The 16,711-nt window shown below is 38.6% G+C and overlaps 1 protein-coding gene across 4 annotated transcripts in view; it reads left to right on the forward strand.

The window, feature by feature from the left end:
- Positions 1-16,711, forward strand: part of il1rapl1a (interleukin 1 receptor accessory protein-like 1a) — a 231,640-nt gene that overhangs the window by 29,902 nt on the left and 185,027 nt on the right. The window lies entirely within an intron of this gene.

The raw sequence follows: 16,711 nt of genomic DNA on the forward strand, positions 1-16,711 counted from the left end.
ACAAGAGTAATGGCTCTCAAAATGATCCAATTTCTCCATCGCCGGGTCACCATGGGTTAACGTGAAGCTCATTTTGGCTCTAAATGCCAGAAAATTGAACATCAATTCTGAACAAACGCAAAGGTCAAATGGGAGATTAGAAAGGAAAAAGAAACTGAAACTTTTTGTTCGGTAATCAAGGATGCTTCTGAACAAATGGAGATGCCACTCAAAGGAATTCGTCAGATTAGGTTATGATTTGCTCATTTCTTTCACCTAGAGTTGTTATTATTTATTTTTTCTGACAAACCCTGGTAATTACCAGCTGGTTCAACAATTTGTATTGTGAAAGTCACTGAAAAATATTTTCAGGGTAGACTTTTTCCAGTTAAAGGGCACAGAGAGGACGTAACTGAAGAGATACAATCTCTCAATTGAATTCTGAGTCTTCTCAACACTTCTCTCCAGTAGGACATGTCCAGAAAACTTCCACTGACAAGTGTCTGGAAGACATTCTGACATAACCAAACACTCCCGGCTGACTCCTTCTGATCCTGAGGATAAGGGGCTCTAACTGAGCCTAACTACGATCCTGATTTCATCCCTGAGTGAGTCAACCCACTTCATGAAGGAAAAGGATTTCAGACGCCCGCAATTGCTATCTTATTTTTTGGTCATTACTCCAAAGCTCATGACCGGAGGTGGGGGTCAGAACAGAAATTGACCGATAACAGCCTGGCCTTTCATCTAAAGCTTTTTTCACCGTGACACACCTGTACCACGGCAGTGTGCCACTCTTCCAGACAAACTAGCATTATAAGTGGAATAAGACTGGAGGATTGTGGGATTGTTTCCATTCAAAATAATACAAAATATCTCACTAGTTGGCACTCTGCAATCAGGTGTTTATTGGGGGGGGGGGATGGGGAAATTACCTGGCGCCTAAACACAGTTGGGACTGCTTCTCGCCTCTTCCTCACATGTGGAGGACACATTTGATTTCAATAAGGAGAAATCTTGGGAATGCAAATGATAAAGATTAATTTCTGATTAATAGTGCATAATCTTTTGGCGGTTAGGCTCTGGGCCGGTGACATCTTTATCCTCCCGGGATAGGCTCAGACCATAGATGGATAAACCCCAGAGCCTAGACACTGACGGTGGTTGAGGACATAGTATTGGTCCAGGTGGAGGACATGGCAGAGGAGGGCCAGCAAAACTTTATAGAATGTAGAGAAATAAACGATTGGCTGAGAAAAGAAGGCGGGAGATTTAGCTATTAATTTAGAGTGGCGTGTACGTAAGGTGAGTGACATAAGAACCCAGCTTAAAGGAGAGTTGATCTTCCTTATGGAAATTGCTTTGAAAAGCTTCATTAATTCAGAGTAGAAACATTTTTTTGTTTTTTGTTTTCAGGACCAACACCAATCATTTGTCATCCAGAAGCCAACAAGTAACTTTGCTTATTTAAATGGCAAGTAAATAAAAAAAAGCAAATAAATAGCTCTTATATTCACAGAGTAACATGCTCAGTAGCATCTTTTATCTTTTTTTTTTTTACATTAAATAAACAGCTCACTGATTTTTTTTAAAAACAAGTAAAATTTCAACATCAATTAAATTAATCAGTCCACCAGTCTTCAGTGAAACTGCAGTATGGCACCACCTATTCATGGAACATGAGCCCTGAAACATTGTGATACAGCAGCAAAAGAAATATTTAACAAAAATTTCAAAAGGTTCTTTGATTGGAGGGTAATCAAGTATCGAGTGTCAATCAAGTATGTGGGCTGACTTAAAGGAGATTTTAAAAGGGTTAACGTCTCCATTTTACCAACAAAACCTGGGAGATTAGCATTCAAGGCCTCTTTAGAGTATGAAAATCCTGAGATGGTAGCAACTTGTGTCTAAGATTAAAATGGTCTCATCTCATTACTTGATCTGACAAAAGGAAAAAGCAAAACAAATAAAACTTGTGAAGAAAATTTCATACTTTTAAAGCCAGTTTTTACATCAGAATTTGTAAGCAAATAGCAACTTTTTAATATAAATACATCACTGACAACATTTATCAGCATACTTATGAAAACAAACATCAGGCCTTCGGATGTTGACTCCAAGTGCCAGGATATTTACATTAACTCTTGTGCTATCTTAGGCACTTTAACTTTGGGAGTTGGGTCATCTAGACCCACTACACAGTGCTCTGAACCTTTTTTCTTCAATGATTTGTGATCTTCACTGGTGTCCATGGATTACATGAAATCTTTCCACCTTTATCCACCTTTGTCATGGTAGGGAGAACACGCCAATGTAAGGGTGGGGTCATCTAAGATAGCACAAGGGTTAAAATGTAGTTGGCCTAAAATTGATCCTTGAGGAACCCCACAACTGATTTAATGCACTTGCATCCTAGGAGGATTTCTGGCTGTGAAATCTGTGGACGCTGTAAAGAATTAGTATATTTTTGAATCAACGTATAGTTTTTAAATCGAATCAAAATGTATTTATGAAAAAGTGCTTCTCATACCTTGTGCAACTCAAAGCGTTTTAACATTTAAACTAAAAACAAAAGAAACACACCATATTGCAATATATACCCAACTCACCCTTCCCACTCCCCTCCATTAATGCACATGACCCCACACACAATTCATACTTATAAAAGTAACTTCTAAAAGAGATTTAAGGCTTGGCTCTGCTGCGAGGAAGTATTTGGGAATTCATTTATACCAGGAGCAGCTCAGCTGTAGGAACATCGCCACAGTGCCCACCCAGACCAGGACAGCAATGGGGTCCACTTCACAGCTGTGAGGCTGCAATGTTAAACTTCCGCCGCCCCAGCAAGGGTGACAACAGCAGAAACAACCACCGACCAAGCCAGCAAGTCCTGGCAGAACAAATCCCCACAAGTAACACTGGGGCTAAAATCACAAGATGCTAAAATTACAGTCATAAGATGAATATAAAAACATAAAATTATTAAATTAAGATTACAGTAAGTGCATAATATCAAATTAAATACATAACATAATGTTTATTTAAAACTGATAGAATAAATAAGCAGATAAGGTCAACTAAAAGTGAAATTTAAAAAGTGGGTCTTGAGCCTCTTCTTAAAAACCTCTACGGTCTCTGCAGCCCTGAGGCTCTCCGGCAGAATGTTCCAGAGGCGAGGACCATAATGGCAGAACGAAGCGTCACCATAAGTTTTGGACCTCACCTTTTAAAGGTTTTTTAATTTACCATAATTTACCATAGAAAGTTTTGTTTTATTTTAAACATTTAGAATTTAGTTTCCTAGATTCCAACCATAAAAGTAAATTGAGGCAAATTGGTGCAGGTATAAATAGTTTATAAGCAAAAAGAAAAATATAGATGAATTTTTATTTTCTTGTTTGGCAGCTTTCGTCTGTTCTCTCTTGATATCACATATTGCTAGTAAATCTTTTTGTTTTTGTGCTCAAGTCTAAATTCTGAATTGACAGTCTGTGTGAAGGACAGAAGCCTTAGCTTGGATAAGATTACTAATAGCTTGTTTTTACGGCATTAGGTTCTCGATGGGATGTACTCCATTGTTTTTTTTACAGCAGGGAAACGGTATGGGATTGGATATTTTGCTTTGTATAGGTGCAGGTAAGGGATCAAGTGTGAGACCTTGATTTAATCCTCAGGAGACTCTATACATACCTGCTCAACTGATTTTTCCTTAATTTATCCGGAGTGATTCCCGGTGTTGTAACAGAATGCCTTTAATTTTTCAACATGAAGTTTGCTTGGGCCTGGATATACCAAACTAAGGATTTCCGTAAGGTTAGTGTTGATGCTAGTAATTATCAGGGTTGGAACAGAACTGGAGGGTTTGTCTTTTCTGATGTTTGTTGTGTGTGGTGTGCAGGTGTGGACGTAGAAATGAACAGCTCCTGCTCGACCCCACATCATTGTTAGTTGGAAATGGAGGTCCTCCAGGTGCTCTGCGACTGTAGCAGACTGACCCTGGATGTGCGTGGGATCTACTCCCCGGGCCTGATCACAGTTCTCTGACAGAAACAAAGTATCAGGGTTCATCCAGTTTTTCTGATCATCCACACTCCAACAAGCTAGGGAGGAAGAGGACAGCTGGTTTGGAAGAGAGCATGTGGGGGAGACAAGGGCGCAAAAAGTGGGTATGCAGTAGATGCGTCGCATAGGGCGCCAGGCTACAGAGGGCACCAAACCGAAGTTAAGCAAATTATTTACAGTCCATACTTTTTAATTTCACAGCTGTTTGTGCACATCTAAATGATATGATCAGAGATTATTAGATTAGAGAGAGTGCGCTCTAGCGCATCTCCATGAGAATGAGCGCGCAATTAATTGTTTTTATTTGAATCGTGTCGTCATCTGATGACAGTGCGCTAAAAACGGCAAAAGAAAGAAGAACCCGGGGCTCAAAACAGGAAGTGCAAGAGGGAGAAGGACAGGGATGCAGTGGGAATGAAAAAAGTATCTCTAAATGATTGAGCGACAGCAGCTACGTTATAGGTCTGTTAAAAACAGGCTTGTAAACATTCAGGCTACAGCTAGTAGAAAAATGATCACAGGCGTCTTACAACTGTATTGAGCAGGATTTACAGGATCATGAATTATGATGGGAAAAATAAAGGAACTTGTTTGAGCTGATTTTGTTTCAGACAGACATCAATAATTTCTTTAACTGGATTTACCAATGCACTGAACAAGTTTTTATCCTAAGACTGTAACAGCACTAAATAATGATAAAAGCTGCTCCTATAGGCAGAAGTAGGGAGAAGTATGTGTGACGGTGAGTGAAATGGTGTTTTTGTTACTTTTTATTTTGTTAAATGTTAGGATAATTATTGTTTTTTGAGTGACTATTAAGTTTGTCAGCCTATTGCTTTTAAGATCACTTTGGCTGAACGACACTTTGGATTTTAGTTGAACATTTGGAGATGTTTAACAACAGTACATAAAATCTATTCTATTCCATCACTAACTGATATCCAACAAAATATGATTAATATTTTTTAAAATATATATTATTACATATAGTTTAGTCACTGTATTCTTTTAAATTCTTCCTAAACAAAGTCTATATCATACAGCTGTGAGGATGGAGAGAAAGAGAGAGAAAGAATCAGGACGTTTAGGGCAAGTTAATCAGTCAGTCACTTTTAAATACAATAGTAGTCTTAATTTAAAAAAGTGCATTAGCAAGATGTTCATTTTATTCAAAACAGTCAGTCACAACAGAGAAGAATGAGGAGAGAGGTTCAGATGATGATGATAATGATAGAGAGAAAGTGAGACGATCAGCTGACGATGGAGAGGGAGAAGAACAGAAAGGTAGAGGGAGAGGGCTGGGGCAAGGCATTGCTCAAAAGATCCTTCTGAATGGCCTTCGCCACACAAAATTGGGGACTCATTGAGGCAATATATGGTTGAAAATGGACCACAAAAATGTTCAAATAGGCCATATCCAAGATCAGATAAGCATAGATGAGATTTATACATTTTAACACAAAAGAAGTGTATGTGTGGGTGTGTAGGTAGCTTTAGGAGGGGTGGTTTGGGCGTTTTATTTTAATTTTATTTTGGGTTGTTGTGGCCCGTGGAGGGTCATAGAAAGGAGTGGTGAGTCTTAAGGTGAGTGTAGGTGTGTCTTGCAGTTCCCTTGAGGCTCGTGCAACCAAGGGAAATCCTGAAAACATACAATTGTTGTTTATGATGTTTTCGTACGGGTTATGTAAGTTACAAGCACTAACTCTGCTTGTTAGTAAGTTGAGTGTATTGGCTCCTTACTGACCCGGCACAAATACTGGATTCAAGTTTGTGCAGGTGATCCTTGCAGTGGGGCAAAAGGGTATTTAGCCAGTCACCAATTGTGTGATTCTCCCAATTAAAAAGATGAGAGAGGCCTGTAATTTTCATAATAGGTACAAACTATATGGAACTTGTATGTGAATATAAAAAACAAGTATCTACGCAGAGCAAGGTGTTTATATATGTCTTTGCACAGTTTAAAATTTAAAAATTGTTGCAGCAAGTTGAGACATAAAGGTGCGCCCCATGATTGAGTTCTTGTTTTTCAGGGAGAAGTCATGACTCAGCGCATTCAGTCTTTTGAAAAGTGTTCACAAATCTCAGGAAAACATTCTCCAATGATCTTTGTGTTTCAATTGAACAACATGCCACTGAGTTTCAGGGAAAACAGCAGTTGTACCTCACTTGAGTCGTGTTGCTCTTTAAGTAACAATGGCTTTTAAAATGTAAGACTGCGATAAAAAGCAAGCAAAAAAGAATCAATGTCAGTGCTGCAAATGAGTAGTAGGTCTGGAATGTTGCCTTTCTAGGTGTAGATGTTTTTACGGCTCATACCAATGCTTTAGATTATCCAGTGGGAGAAATCAATGCAGTAAAAAGTTCAGGTCACAGTCATGGTTGAACAATCCTGTTCAAATGGAAGCAACCACACATTCATCATAGCCTTGTTCAACACAAGACCTTTGTTTAAACGACACAAAGCGACACAAAAGTTCTAAAACAAGGCATTTTTTGAAACATGGTGGCTTAGTGAGCTGCACTTAGTCTTTAAATACTAAGATGAATGTATGTAAGAGTAGGGGGATGAACAGGATTCTGGGATATCTGCGTGTTGGACAGCAGTGGAGCTGAATCTCACTGCTGCATCCACACAGCTACCACACTAACAGTTGTCATGTACTTGGCCATGTACCTCCTCCTAAACCCTGAAACCAGGTTGACCCAACCTAAGTACAATGGGCAGTGGGTGGATGAATGTCCCCCAAGCACTAACCTGTAGGTGGAGCCTAAAAGGTGGGGCACAAAGGGGAAGTCATGCTGGAAGATTCACATGTCTCCTCCTCAATGTTCTCACTGATATCTGATTCAAAGTCTGACCAGACATGGTCCCATTTATCCCTTTTGGAGAAAAGCAGACCCAAAGCATGATGTTTCCACCTCCATGCCTCACAGTGGGTATGGTGTTCCCCCTCCAAACATGGGGATGCACATTTATACCCAAAAGTTCCATTTTGGTCTAATGTCATTCTCACAATCCTTCTCTTGATCATCCAGACGGTCTCTGAAGAACTTCAGATGGACCTGGAAAGGTTCTGGTTGGAGCAAAGAGACCTTTGGAGCTCTGCAAGAATTGAATCCATGACATATTGTTACTTTGTTACTGTGGCCCCAGCTTTCTTCAGGTCATTGACCAGTTGCTCTGTGTAATTCTGGGCCATTTTCTCTCTGTTGTCAACCATGTATGGAGATTGTTTGTGATCTTGCATTTCTTTCATTTTCAAATCGTTCATCCCAGTCTTGTTCAAGATGACTATTTTGTCCCTGGTTTCCTTTGACAGCTCTTTGGTCACGTTCAAGAGGTTACAGTCTGTCTGTTTAAGGATTTGGACAGGTGTCTTTTATACAGATAACCAGTTCAGACTGGTGAATTTAATGCAGGTAACAAGTGGAAGATAGAAGAGATTCTTAAAGAAGAAGTAACAGGTCTGTCAGGAACAGATTCTTTTTTTTTTTGTAGGAGTAAAATTCTTATTTTTTGTGCCATTATACAAAATAATCTTTAAAAATCATGCAGTGTGATTTCCTAGATTCTTTCTTCCATCTTCTTTTTTGGGGAAAAACATAAACCCCTATCTTAGAAAAGAAACTGGTCAATATTGAAGTATATTTCAATGAGAATGTAATGGTTACAGCTCTCAGAATTTTGTTAAAATGAAATAAAATAACCACCTCTCTTTTAAAACGGGAGCCCATCATCTCTGTGGTTTTACCCCACACAGAGGAGAAACTGCAATAGAAGCCTTTCATTACAGAATTAATGATGTCTCCATTCAGTCAAGCCTTGCATTGAGTCACGACAGTGAACCAAGACTGACAAAAGCAAAGACTTCCCAAAGTGAAATGCAGCCATCAGCAAAAGATCTGGGCTTTTTCCTCCTTTTGATAAGCCAAATGACTGCCTGAGACAAAAGTGTATCTTGGGAGCACTGTGCAATCCATGTCAGTCAATCAGTGTCATCAGTGCACTGTATTGTTATAGGAAGGGTGCACAGAGAGCAGTGTGTTGCACTTGGCCCCAACATCACTGCAGACAGTGGTTCTCATTTCGCAACGGCAAGATCCCAGCATCTGCTGCTTCGTACAGAAATGACAGAAACATAAAACTGTCTGAGAACACTTTGGCCATTTATGATCTTCGAAAATCAGAAGAAAAACCAGACAACACACATTGCTAACCACATTCAAGGTCTGCTCAACAGTCTGTTAGCTGAAATAATGGCTTTTAAACACAGCCTGCAGGGATGAGTGAGGATGCTGCAGTGGAAAACAACACTCTGCACTCATCTTGAATGGGAGCCTTTTTGCATCTTGCACTTTACACACAAAAGGCAAGTTAATACTTGAATATGTACAAGACTTGATGCAGTTAAAGTGCTTATTGACTCTTTCAAGGTACAATTGATAATAAACACACAGTCGTATAGGGGGTAAAACAGCTGTTATGAAAATAAAACAGCTTGAAATGTCAGATATCTTCACAAAAGCATCACCACTTGTCATCTATATATTGACTTTTTCCAGCAGCCGTTGTAAAGCTGTTATCTGTCACATGATTTACCAGACTCTCAATAATGCAAATGACACATCTGCAACATCACATTATTAAGATAATACAAATCCTGGTCATCTAATTTATTTCCACAGTGAAACATGTTTTAAAACTAAATCATCTGAAACCAAGTCAGCTTCCCAAATAACCACTAGGGGGCTTGTAACTCACGCTGTTCCATTCATATAAAACAGACTTACTTTAAGACATTGAAGTCCCAATCCGATCAACCTTTGATCCATTTCAAAATTGTTCTCAGTGGTCTTTTAACTATGATTATGCCATTTTTAGTTTATAAAAAAAACGGTGTTGTTTTCCATAACCTAGTTTCTGCAGAGCACTAGTTGAATATTAGAAATTTGCTTCAGAGTTGTAAGCAGGACTACTAGTGTGGAGTAAGCCTGTCCACACTTCCTGTCATCCATATGTCTCTTGCTAGCTTACAGCCACTCACAACCCAACTTACACACAACCCAACCTTCACTGACATTACTGGTGCAAAATGTCCAGCAATATTGGAGTTATCCAGCTGGACAGTTTTGAGGCAGATGCCAGGTCAGAATGAGAAAATGGAATGGAGCAGGGAGCTTGTGACCTGCCCAGTGTATTTTCTACGTCACAAATATGATCTTTTTCTAATAGTATTCCAAACTTCTTTGTTTATTTTTTTATATTTGACTTCACAAATGCGATCGTGGAGTTTATACCGACAGGTGATCATGAAATCTTCAGCTGTGTGGTGACTTTACTGGACATGTTCTAACACACGTTTGTCTTGCCTTTCATGTGCCTATAATTGTAAAAGGCTCAGGATTGGTGCAATTTCGGATAGTTACGTTAAGCAAGAACCTACTAACTGATTGGTTCAATTCAAACCAATAACGATCACAACCAACATTCAGGGGACAAACCTGGGGCCTGTTTCAGAAAGGAGGTTCAACCAACTCTGAGGTTGAACTTGAACTCTGAGTTGGTCAATCGGGAGATTAACAACTCTGAGTTTTCTGTTTCAGAGAAGCTGATCCGAGTTAGATCAATCAACTCTGAGTGGACTGATTCGGAGGTGAGCGTGCGCACCGCGTCTATAAGAAGCCATTATCAATGGAGCGCAGATATCACGAGTCACCATGGCAACCGTGAAAAAAAGAGGTCTGCGTATTTTTCGCCAGCTGAACTTGACGTGCTGCTGCAGAGTTACAGTGAATATGAGCACATATTCCGGAAGAAAAACAACACCGCTGCATCTGCAAAACAGAGACAGTTAGCGTGGGGAAACATAGCTGCTCAAGTTAATGCGCAAGTTTGCATTTAAATCATTGTTATAAAATATTGACTGTAATAAATAACTTTTTAAATAGCGTAAGGAGTGAAATAAAAAATGGCTATATTAAGGTGTACTTTTGAAGTGTCATTTCTGGTGTAAATGCATGAAATGCTGCATAGTGTACAGAACCAATCTGGGGGAAAATGCATTTAACGTCGGTAATGTTTAGAGGACTTTTTTGTTAACCTTCCCCTCTTGCAAACGTTGGTCAGTTTAATATTATTACATGCAATTGTGTTTTTAAAAGTGAACTTTTGTCTACTGTTGAACCTTTCGCTGCGCGAAGACTTCTCCTTTCTTTTCTCTCGTCTTCCCGACCGTGGTCAGAAGCGCAGGGGAGATTTCCTTCAGGGCCGAAGGGAATTCTCCTTCGGGGTTCACTTCCCGTTCGAAACCCTCAACCTCCAGAGCGGATTAAGAATGACTCCAAAACAGTTATTCTGGGAATGACACCTTCTCTTTATTTAACTAAGTGCTCCGTCCTCCGAACACACAATATAGTCCACGCACACACCTCCGCTCCTTGCTCACCCCCCCCCCATCTGCACCTGCAATAGCCCCTCCCCTTGTCTCTCGTGGATCGCACCCCGCTCAGCACACACACGCTGCAACACTACCCTTGTATTGATCAAGTGGTATAGGTGTATGTGGGATTAAGAAAGTAAGCAGTGCTAGAAAATTGTGTTTCCAAAAAGTAATTGTTACATTAATCTAATTCAATGTCCCTGATTTCATTTTCATGTAGATGCAATCCTGCAGGAATAAAAAGAACATGGCAGCAGCTAAAAATGAAGTATAAATATATTTGACATATGAAACATCTACATAGCAATATCTAATGTTGTTTTCATTTTGTATATATGTAATTGACTGCAACGAAAAACGGTAACGCTCAAACAAAAACGTATGGGGAAATGACAAAAAATCGATTCTTCTCAAAATCCTCGTACAAGGTAAATATAATTCTCTATGAATTAATGCAAAGAACAAGCCATTCTTGTCACTTAGACCGTCTCTGTGTGACGGAAATGTGGGCAATGAAGGTTAAAGCGATACATACCGCTTCGTCTTTAAAAAGGGGAGGGGACCGGCAGAAACTTTGAGTTTGGAGAATAAAACCTGCTCCCGACCAGGTTAGGTTCACAGCATAAGTAACCATGGACACTGACTCCGAGTAAAAGGTTTAACAAACCTCCCATTCTGAAACGGAAAACCCAGGGTTTCCCTGATTTCAGGGTTAACGCACTCAGAGTTTACACTTAACCTCCTTTCTGAAACAGGCCCCTGATGTCTGGAAAGAAGCACGATTTATGACTCAGACTGAAGAATCTCTGGGCAACCGAAGCTCAGTCCTTGTTGGAAATAAACCGAGACCACCTCCAAAGGTGGGTCTGAGAGCGGTTTCTGATCCTGGACCAGGGTCCACTTGGGTGCATTCAGACTGAAAATTTGTTCCGGATTATCGGGGAAAAACAAACTGAAGTTCACTTTAACTCTTGTGTTATCCTAGATGACCCCACCCTTGCATTGACGTGTTCTCCCTACCATGACAAAAGTGGATAAAGGTGGAAAGATTTCATGTAATCCATGGACACCAGTGAAGATCACAAATAATTGAAGAAAAAAGGTTCAGAGCACTGTGTAGTGGGTCTAGATGACCCAACTCCCAATGGTAAAGTGCCTAGGATAGCACAAGGGTTACGGCGTTCAAATGTGTCCAGTCTGAATACACCTTGAAAATTGATATTTGAGTTTGACATCCTTGAAGTCAATGATCTAGATTATTTATTTAATATTTAAGTGTAATATAAGAATCTCAAACCCCATATAAAGCTTGCGTGCAGCAGGTAATCACATCCTAAAAATGTAGAATACCAAAACATAATACCAATATTGGGCACAAAATACAGCAAATGAGCCATCTGTGGTGTTTTGTGCCCAATTTTAAGGAAAAAAGATTCAATTTCTGTGGAGTCCATTGTTCAGAACCACTGAAGACAGCTCAGTGTCTGTCTGTACTTTGATATGACAGGGTATTACTTACCAGTGCTACCAGTGGGAGATGTTTGGGGAAGTGTGCAAATTAAATTTCTGAAATGTGCTTCTAAGACTTTTGATACAAGCACTGGACACTGCTTGTGGAAAATGTAAAAAAGAACACGTAATAAATGTAAAATACATATGTTAGGTGAATTTCAAACAGTTTAAATTTACTGTAGTTAAATTACTTTTACTTTTTGATACGTTTTTGGGGAATAATTTTAGTTCAAATCAAGAGATACATATTTAATTACAAGAAGAAAAAAAACCTAATAATATTGAGTTTTTTAAATACATACAGCTAAACCTTTTAGTAAATATATCAACAAAACATAAAAAAGGGTAAATTGAAGAATACAACAGTTGAAAATGCAAATCTTATCAAAATAATGTTAAAAGTGTTATCTAAAGAAAAATACTATTTAAAATTTGGCCTTAATCCATTGTAACCCAGACCCATTTTTCCTTAAAATAAAAATGATGTGGGACTTACCACAGACCAGAACACATTTCTGCAACAATTGCTGATGTTTTTCTGTTACACTGACGTCACCATGGGTTCTTATGGGTTAAGAATAAATTCTGCTTCACACTGCAAAGTTGTAATAAAGGTTTTTTATGTCTCATAAAATGAGAGCCAACATCTTAAGGGACATCATGAAAATGGACAAAAAAAGACAAAAAAAGATGATAAAATAACTGCTTTTCTTTTTTTTTAATGGGTATAATTCTAGATAATTTGTCCACAGAAGAAATATAGAAAATTAAGAAGCTTGGCAGTAATCATCTAAATCAACTTTTAGCATAGAAAGTAGCAGACAAGAAAGAGATGGAACATTTGCAGTTCTTTTAATTAAGGGAGAAAAAAAATGTTAACTGACCTCAAGCACTTTGTATCAAAACGTGTTATTCAAAAGAAACTCGCCAACAACACAGCTGTGACTTTTTGATAAACTAATAAGCAGTCCAACTCTAAATACATGCAAAAAAATAAATACAAAAACAAAAGAACTCATAGTGTGAAACCTTTTCCTTTCAATTAGCCTTAAATTTATCCCAAACAGAAAATCTTATAACTTGTATTTAGGTAGCATGCATGTAAAAATATAGACACCTTTAAGTATTAAAGTTTTATTTTTATTGATAAATGTAAAGGTAATCGTTTGACAAATTAGGGTTGGCTTTGGCTCAGATGTACCAAGAATACCATCTACAGAAATGAACGAGACAATAGACCTCTGGGATAAATTATATAAGGTTTTGTAGACCTGAATAATCACAAACATCTTTTACATCTCCTGGCCTGATGCATTGTTTTTTGGGTCCATTACACTACTTTTACCATCACATGGCAGAGGTACTGCTGCTTTAATTGACCTGAAGACAAAAGTGGGAAAGTCACACTGACAAGAAATGATGAAAGAGTAAAATTGAAAACATTTTTTTTTTCCTGAGTAAACACCATCATTCAAGCTTGTTTAACTTAGATAAACCTTTTTAAAATGGAGAGGAAAAGGTGCTGTCTTGAAACAGTGAGATCAGTCACACAGCGAGTTCAAACTGGATCATGTCAAAGGAGTCCTTGTGGGGAGCTTTGGTGGGGGGATGAGACTGTTTTTTTTTTGACTCCCTGATGTCCACATAGGCTTTTCTTTTTAGTTGCTGGATTTTTTTTCATGCAGTTTATGTCTGAGTTTTTTGACTCCCTTCAATATCAATAGCTGCATTTCCGTTGACTAGAAATAGAAACACCACAAAAAAGGTTTTGCAATGGGAGGAGGTGGTTTCTAAGGCGTATCGAAATTGACACATTTTGCAAAACTTCAATTGAAACACTTTTTTCAAATTAAATGAGTCACATGACCAACAAGCGGATGGCAATGCTGCTTCTCGGTAGTAACTGGCTGCCTTTGACACTGCATAGTGGGTGCCAAAGGAGGTCCCACAGCATCACACAGCTCATCAGAAGCTGAGCTTGTCATGTGGAATTGTTGGATCCACAGCTCCTCTGTAAAATCAACAACCACCATTTCCCAAAATGGTTTCAACCATAGCCGTGGCCACGTGTAAGGAGCTTGCCGCTCCACGGCCTAAATAAGACACCGACGTCTCCTTTGATGATGATGAGTGCTTCTTTGGCACCTGAATCCTGTCTCTTTTAATCATGTGATTAACCATGATGACCTTTACTGCACTGCATTTGAGAGGCTGTTATTCTCAGTGGTGAAAAAAAAACGTATTTGTAAAGGAAACAATTCTTCTATAGCTTCCTTTTTTTAACCGCTTTGCTTTTAAGAAAGCAACAGCACAACTTCTGTCGGACAAAACCTAAACTGTAAAGATTATAGGAGGATGAGTCAGGATTTACAACTTTGACATGTTTGAAGAATGGGGTTTGACACAAACAATACCCTGATACTATATTTTAATGAGGGATGAACAGTAAGGTCAACTGTCCAAATGTCTCCTGAAGGAAAAATCTGCATCTTAATTCAAGTAAAGATGCAACTAGTTCACATAAATGTTTAAAGATAACAAGACCAAATTTTCACAATGTTTCAGAGATGATAAATGATGAGCTTGAAACCTGTTCTGACATTGAAACAACCTATATCACTTTTCAATGACAAAAAAAGGAAAATGTCGGAAACAATCTTAGAAGTTTATATGACACAAAGTATTTGACATTTTAGAATAGAACTGTGAAAGATAAAGCCTGGAGAAAGATCTGCAAGATTTGAGTCACACTTCAACATTTTACACTAAGGTTGTGTCCGAATTCCTTCACTACTAACTACAACGTGCACTATATAGTGCGTTTGCCATTTTGTAGTGCTGTCCGAACCACATTTCCAAAACCCAGTGCCCTAGATATTTCCCAGAAGTCTCTGCAAAAACCCAGTGTGCATCGATGCTCACTAGATTGGCCAAAATAGCCCAAAATGCATTGCCTTTGAACAATTTTTGTGACAAAAAATGTATTTAAAAGTATTTTTTTAATAAACCATCAACGTTTTCCTCATCGGAACACAGTGGATTCATAAATAGTCGTTGTAAAACGTTCATATTGATTAGATTTTCACTTTGTGAAATCGATGATGTCATATTCATTATTTAAAAAAAAAAATGTGAGCATGGTGTCTGACTTTCTTTTAAAATCCAGGGCACTAGATAGTCCCGCACAATATAGTTTTTTAGTAGTTAAAGATTAGGGTGGGAATTCGGACATAGCCCACAGCTTTTACAACTCTTCCAATCCACTAGTATCGAGTAGGGACAGTCCAATATGAACACCATTATGCAAAAAGCATGTTCAAAAACCCACAATCAGCGTGTTCTTGAACGTGCCTCACATGGCTGGTGTGTACATAGCTCGAGAGCGCTCTAACTCACACACACTCGAGGCCGGACTAAGCAAGTTAATAATTTAAAGTTGATATTAGAAACTAGAGACTGTTTGCTATAGAATTATTTCACTTTCTACCAATGAAATATAAATATGTTGTTAATAAGCTGGTATGCTTAAGTGAATCAAACAAATTCTAATATGTCATTTTTATATGGGGCATGAGTATGGTTTTTAAATGTAAGAGCTCTCTACGGAAAACTAAATCTGACATGGCCTCAAGACATTCTGGGAGATGAAGTCCATGGAGGAGGATGCTTGGAAAACAACTCAATAAGTGTGAGGAAAATGAGCAGAAAATCCTCCAGCCAGGCATTGAGTTAATTTATTTGTCAAGTTTTCTCATTTCCCTTCACAAATTACACTTCAGCAATTTTCCTGACACTTGAAAACAGCAACACACCTCTCTATACATTTCCTCTGCCAAGTAGCCTAGCTAAATGACATACACAAATAAGATGCTGAGAGACCTTGTCTCTACTTGTCATGCTTGTCTCATACCCTGGAGGCTCCCTCAAAGGTTGGATTGAACTTTTACTCCCCTCATCTCTGGCACAGGACCTGAATGTAATGCTTTACTGACAGTCTCACTGTCCAATCTGAAAACCATACACGCCAATGAGTGACTGTGCCAAGTCTCGAGTGGGATGACACATTACGCCAAACCTCTGTTTTGACATGTCTGAAATCATGAAATCATGCATTGAATTCAATACTAGTTTCGCCTTCCCGTCTTTTTGGTTTCGTAAGCCAGCTGCAGCAAACACTCATTATTGATGCCATGAATGTCCTTGCTGCATTTATTTTTGTAGAAAAGCTATCCAGGAATTTCCAGATTATGATAAAATGATAAATTATAATATTAGAATACTTCTGACAGTATTTCTTGGCTCTGCTTAAAAGAGCCCGGAAACAGTCTTAAAAACTTGCATAGCGATGTGTGAACGCCAGACTATTGAACGCCAGACTTTTGAACACAGAAGCCAAAAATGCATATTTACGCGTGTTCACATAGATTTTTCATTGCAAGTGGTTGCTTGAACACACGCCGAGGTCAGTGTGAACGTAGCTTAAGGTGCACCAAATTATAATGCGCTTTAAGCAGGAAAAAAAGAGTCAGAGATAAGTCCATCTGTGAAGCAGATTTTAACTGCGTTCACAGTAACTCTAGAACTTGTTTGTGACATGCTACACGTTAAAAACGTTAGCCATGATGTGAGCATTCACAATGCCTGTATCTCCCAACCTTGATTGCAACACGTACAAATAAAGCTAAATATTGATAAAGCAAAAATTAATGTTACCATGC

This window comes from Oryzias latipes, chromosome 21 (assembly GCF_053564925.1).
Source record: "Oryzias latipes strain Hd-rR chromosome 21, Olatipes_Hd-rR_3.1".
NCBI lineage: Eukaryota > Metazoa > Chordata > Actinopteri > Beloniformes > Adrianichthyidae > Oryzias > Oryzias latipes.